This window comes from Arachis stenosperma, chromosome 1 (assembly GCF_014773155.1).
Source record: "Arachis stenosperma cultivar V10309 chromosome 1, arast.V10309.gnm1.PFL2, whole genome shotgun sequence".
NCBI lineage: Eukaryota > Viridiplantae > Streptophyta > Magnoliopsida > Fabales > Fabaceae > Arachis > Arachis stenosperma.
Window position 1 is genome coordinate 90,384,565 of NC_080377.1, and position 8,248 is coordinate 90,392,812.

The 8,248-nt window shown below is 36.7% G+C and overlaps 1 non-coding gene across 1 annotated transcript; it reads right to left on the minus strand.

Annotated features, from left to right (window-relative positions):
• Positions 1-7,704: 7,704 nt before the first annotated feature.
• LOC130954303 (small nucleolar RNA R71) lies at positions 7,705-7,812 on the minus strand. Its single transcript, XR_009076247.1, has one exon. It is a non-coding gene; the product is annotated as a small nucleolar RNA R71 (small nucleolar RNA).
• Between the last annotated feature and the right edge of the window lie 436 nt (positions 7,813-8,248).

An 8,248-nucleotide genomic window follows, 5' to 3' on the forward strand; every position in this document is an offset into this window, starting at 1 on the left:
ACACATGCAGAGGCTTCTTTTGGAGTTGAATGCCAAGTTGTAACGTGTTTTTGGCGTTCAACTCTGCTTCGTGACGTGTTTCTGGCGTTTGACTCTAGAATGCAGCATGGAACTGGCGTTGAGCGCTAGTTTACATCGTCTAATCACGAATAAAGTATAGATTATTATATATTGCTGGAAAGCTCTGGATGTCTACTTTCCAACGCCATTAAACGCGCACCATTTGGAGTTTTGTAGCTCCAGAAATTTATTTTGAGTGCAGGGAGGTCAGAATCCAACAGCATCAGCAGTCCTTTGTCAGCCTTTTATCAGTTTTGCTCAGGTCCCTCAATTTCAGTCAAAAATTACCTGAAATCACAAAAAATCACACAAACTCATAGTAAAGTCCAGAAATGTGAATTTAGCATAAAAACTAATGAAAACATCCCTAAAAATAGCTAGATCCTACTAAAAACTACCTAAAAACAATGCCAAAAAGCGTATGAATTATCCGCTCATCAGGAACTAACGTGGAAGGAAAGGGAAATGCCAACATTAGTGGAAAAAGTGAGTGCCACTAACGTTTACAAAGCAAAGGAAGACACACATTAATGTCCACGTTAGTTACACTAACGTGGGCAAAATCTCACCCGGCAGCCTGACCATGCCTTCTTCAAACAAGTATAATTTGAGCCACAAAACTCCAAATGAGATGATTCTAGTGGCATTGGAAAGTAGGATTATAGAGCTTTCCAAGCATATATGGCACTACATGGTGGACACTAAATTAGAGGGAGAAAACCTACCCCAAAAGTGCAAAGATGAACATGGTATCAACCTGTAGTAAGGCCAGCTGACCTCTTCACCTTCCAAGAAGTGTAACTCGAGCTGTAGAGCTCCAAATGATGCACTTTAAAAGGCGTTGGAAAGTAGACATCCAAGGATTTCCAACAATATATAATAGTATAGGGTGGACATTAAGTTTGAACTTCAGAACCTGGCAGTGTTAATCCCCTGATCGCTAACGTTATTGTGGCTCACTTTTTCCAATAACGCCAGCGACTGTGCCAGTGACCTTGTCCAATTTAAAGGAGCATAACGTGAGTTATAGAGGTCCAATTAAGGTAATTCTAGTTGCGTTAAAAAGTTGACATTCAGAGCTTTCCAACGATATACAATACTCTATAGTGGGCATGAAATTGGAGCACAAACAATAGGCATCGTTTAAGTCCCAAAAACACCAACTGGGTAGCAAGTGTGACGTTAGCCACACTAACTTCAGCACTAACGCCACACTTGTAGCGTTAGTGTGGCTAACGGTAGCATCAACTTGATTCACTTATCTTTCAAGGACCACCCAACCTCAAGGAAGCAAGCCCACAAGTGTCCACTAATCAAGGCCACAAGAAGCATCTAGAATAGGAATTTTCATTTAATTGTAATTTGCTTTTAATTTCCTTTTGTAATTTAGGAGAGCCTATATAAAGGCCTTAGTTTGTACATTCAATTTATGCCAGAAATTGGGGATTGAAGAGGGGTCTTCAGACTCCCTCCCCTCATACATTTTTCCTTCTCTTTCTTTTCTTTGTACTTTTCATTTATGAATTTTGAAGTTTCAATTTTAGTTTTAATCTTCATCTTTACTTTTCTGCACTTTCTTTCTTTTCTATTTTGGTAGAGCAATGATCAACTAACTCTTTTCATTGAGTTAGAGAGCTCTATTGCATTTAATGGATCAATTGTAGTTTTCATTCTTCTTCTTCTTTCTTTTCTCTTGATTTTACTAAAGAGCTTTCGATCTTCATCCAATTGGTTAGCTATCTTGGAAGAGAAGCTCTCCATAATTGGATCTCCTCGGAACCTTGGAAGAGGAATGAGGAGATCATGCTAGAAATGCTCTCTCACATTGGATTAGCTTGGGGTTGGATGGATATTGTGATATTTAATCCTACTAATACTTTGATCTATGAATGTGTGTGGTATAATCAGTGACCAAACTTCATCTCTTTCGATGAGCAATTAAATCAAGGAATTGGAAAATTGTTCAAGCTTAGAGAGATTGGATTGCCAAGGAATTGGGATCCAATCACTTAAGATTGCCAAGGAGATCATTGAATGCATTAATTGAGAAAGAGATAAGAATGAACTTGATCCGGAGGATTGCAATATCTCTTGATCCCAATGTTCATTTTATTTTTAGTTCTTACATTTATTTTTCTTGCCATTTTACTTTTCTGCACTTTATTGCTTTCTTTACTTTTATGCCATTTACATTTCCTGCTGCTCATCATCCAAATCTGATTCGTCTAACTAGGATAATCAATTAACCATTGATTGCTTAATTTGTTAATCCCTGTGGATTTGACCTCCCTCTATTGTGAGTTTTTACTTGACGACAATTCGGTATACTTGCCAAAGAGAAATTTGTTGACAGATAAGTTTCCGTGCATCAAGTTTATGGTGTTGTTGTCGGGGATTAATTGTGATTAATAAACTACCGGTTGATTGATTTACTATATTAGACACTTTTCTTTTGTCTTTGTTTTCTTTTGTTTCTTTATTTTCTTTTGCTAACTAACTGTTTGTGATATTGCCTCACTGGGAATTTCCTCATCAGTGACAAGGGGAATTCTAAATCTCTTTTATCTTGGTGATTGTTATTTGACACATAGTAATTTGAAGAAAAATGGAGTATAGATCATCTTTTGGTCAATCAAGTTACTTGGGATACTTCTCACCACCACAAAATAATTCATGCTATTATGACAATGGTGGTTGGGAATATCAAGAACATGAAACGGAGTGCTTTCCAGGGTCACAAAATGGTCCATATTTTGATGACTTTGATCAATACTCAAGCTGTTCCTGGGAAGATCAAAACCAAAGAAATTTCACTTATTCACATCCCATTCATCAAGAGCCATCATCCTTTAATTATTCAACATCACCTCCTAGCTTTCTGCATCAAAACCCTTCACCACTTGGATATGCCTCAACACAAAATTCCTTTCCACATCCATATAATTAATCTCACCACTCACACAATTCATTGCATTACACACAAAATTCTTCTCACAGTCCACAAAACCCATATCATTACCCACAAGAGTCATACCACTCTTAGAACATACAACAACAAAACAACTAATTCCATTCATAAAATAGCCACCCTCAACCTCCAAATTCCAGCCCAGTTGCACACCCTCCCCTCAAGGATAAGCTATCAAGGATAGAAAACCTATTGGCAATTCTCTTGGAAGAATCTAAGGACATGAGGACTTTCAAGGAGGAAGTAAAATCCATTATGCAGAACTGGGAGGATGCCCTTAAGAAGCTTGCGGCACAAGTTGGATATCTATTAAAGGAAATCACTAACCACAATTCTCTCAGTGGTACCATGGCAAACCCAAGGGAGGAATCAGAAGAACAAGAAAAGGAGGCACCCATACCAAGTGAGATTTCTATAAAGAAGGAGGAAGTTGTGAGAGTATATAAGCCTAAGGCTCCATACCCACAGAGGTTACTAGTGGTGCCAATGGAACATGCAAACTCACTCCCAAAAGGCTTAATGCAACACCATGTAGAAGAAAGGGAGGAAGTCAATCAAGGGAGTCCATATTACTCTAATGACACAGAGAGTTACATAAAGGATGAGTTCACTGAACCACAAATTCAAGAAGCTCTTGATGAAGAAGACACTCCAACCATCATACAACACCCAAGTTCTGAAATCAAGGTGGTGAAGGCAATCAACATGAGCACTAAAAAGAGGATGGTGACCAAGAAAAGAAGGACAATATCCATGAAGAAGAAAAGGTCAACCAAAAGCCATCCCACCCCTACCCCAACAAGCAAGTTTCATCAAGCTAACAACAAAAGAAAGCTTGATGGGGAGAGGCACTCTAAGCAAGGGGCATTAACTGGCTCCTCTTTCCTCTTGAGGTCATTCCTCTTAACAAACTGGAAGAAGAGAAAAAAAGTCATGAACAACATGTCAAGCTAATGACATTAAAAGAGCGCTTGTTGGGAGGCAACCCAACCGTAGGAAACATTTCCTTGCTTTGTTTAGTTTACTTTCAATAACTTGGCATATGATTGCATTCTAAGTTTGGTGTTGCCTGATGAGCAGATAATTTATACGCTTTTTGGCAATGTTTTTAGGTAGTTTTTAGTAGGATCTAGCTACTTTTAGGGATGTTTTATTAGTTTTTATGAAAAATTCATATTTCTGGACTTTACTATGTGTTTGTGTGTTTTTCTATGATTTCAGGTATTTTCTGGCTGAAATTGAGGGACCTGAGCAAAAATCTGATAGGAGTCTGACAAAGGACTGCTGATGCTGTTGGAATCTGACCTCCCTACACTCAAAATAGATTTTCTGGAGCTATAGAACTCCAATTGGCGCGCTCTCAATTGCGATGGAAAGTCGACATCTAGGGCTTTCCAGAAATATATAATAGTTTATACTTCATTTGAGTTTAGATGATACAAACTGGCGTTCAACGCCAGTTCCATGCTGCATTATGGCATAAAACGCCAGAAACACGTCACAAACCAGAGTTACACGCCAAAAACACGTTACAACTTGGCGTTTAACCCCAAGAGAAACCTCTGCATGTGTAAGGCTCAACCTCAGCCCAAGCACACACCAAAGTGGGCCCCGAAAGTGGATTTCTGCACTTAGACTTATTTCTGTAAACCCTAGTAACTAGTTTAGTATAAATAGAACTTTTTACTATTGTACTAGGGATCTTTTTCCCTATTCTTGAATTCACATGCTATTTGGTGAGGCTGGCCATTCGGCCATGCCTAGACCTTGTTCTTATGAATTTTCAACGGTGGAGTTTCTACACACCATAGATTAAGGGTGTGGAACTCTGCTGTTCCTTGAGTATTAATGCAATTACTACTATTTTCTATTCAATTCAGCTTATTCTTATTCTAAGATATTCGTTGCACTTCAACATGATGAATGTGATGATCCATGACACTCATCATCATTCTCACCTATGAACGCGTGCCTGACAACCACTTCCATTCTACCTTAGATCGAGCGTGTATCTCTTGGATTCCTCAATCAGAGTCTTCGTGGTATAAGCTAGAATCCATTGGCAGCATTCTTGATAATTCAGAAAGTCTAAACCTTGTCTGTGGTATTCCGAGTAGGATTCAGGGATTGAATGACTGTGACAAGCTTCAAACTCGCGAGTGTTGGGCGTAGTGACAGACACAAAAGGATCAATGGATCCTATTCCGTCATGATCGAGAACCGATCGATGATTAGCCATGCTGTGACAGAGCATTTGGACTATTTTCACTGAAAGGACGGGAGGTAGCCATTGACAACGGTGAAACCCAACATACAGTTTGCCATGAAAAGGAGTAAGAAGGATTGGATGAAAGTAGTAGGAAAGCAGAGATTCTGAAGGAACACAGTATCTTCATGCGCTTATCTGAAATTCCCATCAATGAATTACATAAGTATCTCTATCTTTATTTTATGCTTTATTTATCTTTATATTCAAAAACCATTATAACCATTTGAATCCACCTAACTGAGATTTACAAGATGACCATAGCTTGCTTCATACCAACAATCTCCGTGGGATCGACCCATACTCACGTAAGGTATTACTTGGACGACCCAGTGCACTTGCTGGTTAGTTGTGCGGAGTTGTGACAAAGTGTGATTCACGTTTGAGAGCACCAAGTTGTTGGAGCCATTGTTGATGATCACAATTTCGTGCACCAAGTTTTTGGCGCCGTTGCCGGGGATTGTTTAAGTTTGGACAACTGACGGTTCATCTTGTTGCTCAGATTAGGTAATTTTCTTTTCGAAAAATTTTCAAAAATCTTTCAAAAAAATTTTTTCTCTTTTTCTTTTTTCTAAAGATTATTTTCGAAAAATCCAAAAAAAAATTATAAAATCATAAAAATAAAAAATATTTTGTGTTTCTTGTTTGAGTCTAGTGTCAATTTTTAAGTTTGGTATCAATTGCATGTTTTAAAAACTTTTGCATTTTTCGAAAATTCATGCATATGTTCTTCATGATCTTCAAGTTGTTCTTGACAAATCTTCTTGTTTGATCTTTATATTTTCTTGTTTTGTGTTTTTTGTTGTTTTTCATATGCATTTTTGCTTTCATAGTGTCTAAGCATTGAAAATTTCTAAGTTTGGTGTCTTGCATGTTTTTCTTTTCTTGAAAATTTTTTAAAAATAAGTCTTGATGTTCATCTTGATCTTCAAAGTGTTCTTGGTGTTCATCTTGACATTCATAGTGTTCTTACATGCATTAAGTGTTTTGATTCATAGTTTTCATGTTGTGAGTCATTTTTGTGTTTTTCTCTCTCATCATTAAAATTAAAAAAAAAATATATTTTCCTTGTTTTACTCATAATTTTCGAAATCTTTGGGTTGACTTAGTCAAAAATTTTTAAAATAAGTTGTTTCTTGTTAGTCAAGTCAAGATTTCAATTTTAAAAATCCTATCTTTTCAAAATCTTTTTCAAAAATCAAATCTTTTTTAATTTTTTTTATTATTTTCGAAAATTTAAAAATATTTTTCAAAATCTTTTTCTTAATTTCAATACAAATTTTCGAAAACCTTGCTAACAATTAATGTGATTGATTCAAAAATTTGAAGTTTGCTTTCTTGTTAAGAAAGGTTCAATCTTTAAATTCTAGAATCATATCTATTAGTTCTTGTTAGTCAAGTAATCAATTTTAATTTTAAAATTCAAATCTTTTCCAAAATATCTTTTTTTAATCATATCTTTTCAAAATATCTTTTTCAAATCATATATTTTTCAAAATCAATTTCAAAATCTTTTCTAACTTCTTATCTTTTCAAAATTGATTTTCAAATCTTTTTCAACTAACTAATTAACTTTTTGTTTGTTTCTTATCTTTTTCAAAACCACCTAACTACTTTTCTCTTTCTAATTTTTGAAAATCACTAGCTATTTTTCAAAAATAATTTTCGAAAACTCTTCTCTCTCATCTCTTTCTATTTATTTATTCACTTACTAACACTTCTCTTCATCTCAAAATTCGAACCCTCTCTTCTCCTCTGTGTTTGAATTTTTCTCTTCTTCTTCTATTCTTTTCTTCTTCTACTCACATAAAGGAATCTCTATACTGTAACATAGAGGATTCCTCTTCTTTTTTGTTCTCTTCTTTTTCATATGAGCAAGAGCAAGGACAAGGACATTCTTGTTGAAGCAGATCCTGAACCTAAAAGGACTCTAAAGAAGAAACTAAGAGAAGCTAAAGCACAACAATCTAGAGAAAACCTTACAGAGAATCTCGAAAAAGAAAGAGACATGGCTGAACCCAAGAACAATGGTGGAAGCGCAAGGAGGATGCTTGGTGATTATACTACACCTACTTCCAATTTTTATGGAAGAAGCATCTCAATCCCTGGCATTGGAGTAAATAATTTTGAGCTGAAGCCTCAACTAGTTGCTCCAATGCAACAGAACTGCAAGCTTCATGGACTTCCATCAGAAGATCCCTATTAATTTTTAACTGAGTTCTTGCAGATCTGTGATACTGTTAAGACTAATGGAGTAGATCCTGAAGTCTACAGGCTCATACTTTTTCCTTTTGCTGTAAGAGACAACGCTAGAACATGGTTGGACTCACAACCTAAAGATAGCCTGGACTCTTGGGATAAGCTGGTCACGGCCTTCTTGGCCAAGTTCTTTCCGACTCAAAAGTTGAGCAAGCTTAGAGTAGATGTTCAGACCCTCAAGCAAAAAGATGGTGAATCCCTCTATGAAGCTTGGGAAAGATACAAGCAGTTGACCAAAAAGTGTCCTTCTGACATGCTTTCAGAGTGGACCATTTTGGATGTATTCTATGATGGTCTATCTGAGTTCTCTAAGATGTCACTAGACCATTCTGCAGGTGGATCCATTCACCTAAAGAAAATGCCTGCAGAAGCTCAAAAACTCATTTACATGGTTGCAAATAACCAATTCATGTACACCTTTGAGAGGAATCCTGTGAGTAATGGGACGCCTCAGAAGAGGGGAGTTCTTGAAATTGATGCTCTGAATGCCATATTGGCTCAGAACAAAATGTTGACTCAGCAAGTCAACATGATTTCTCAGAGTCTGAATGGATTACAAAATGCATCTAACAGTACTAAAGAAGCATCTTCTGAAGAAGAAGCTTATGATCCTGAGAACCCTGCAAAGGCAGAGGTGAATTACATGGGTGAAGCCTATGGAAACACCTATAATCCCTCATGGAGAAATCATCCAA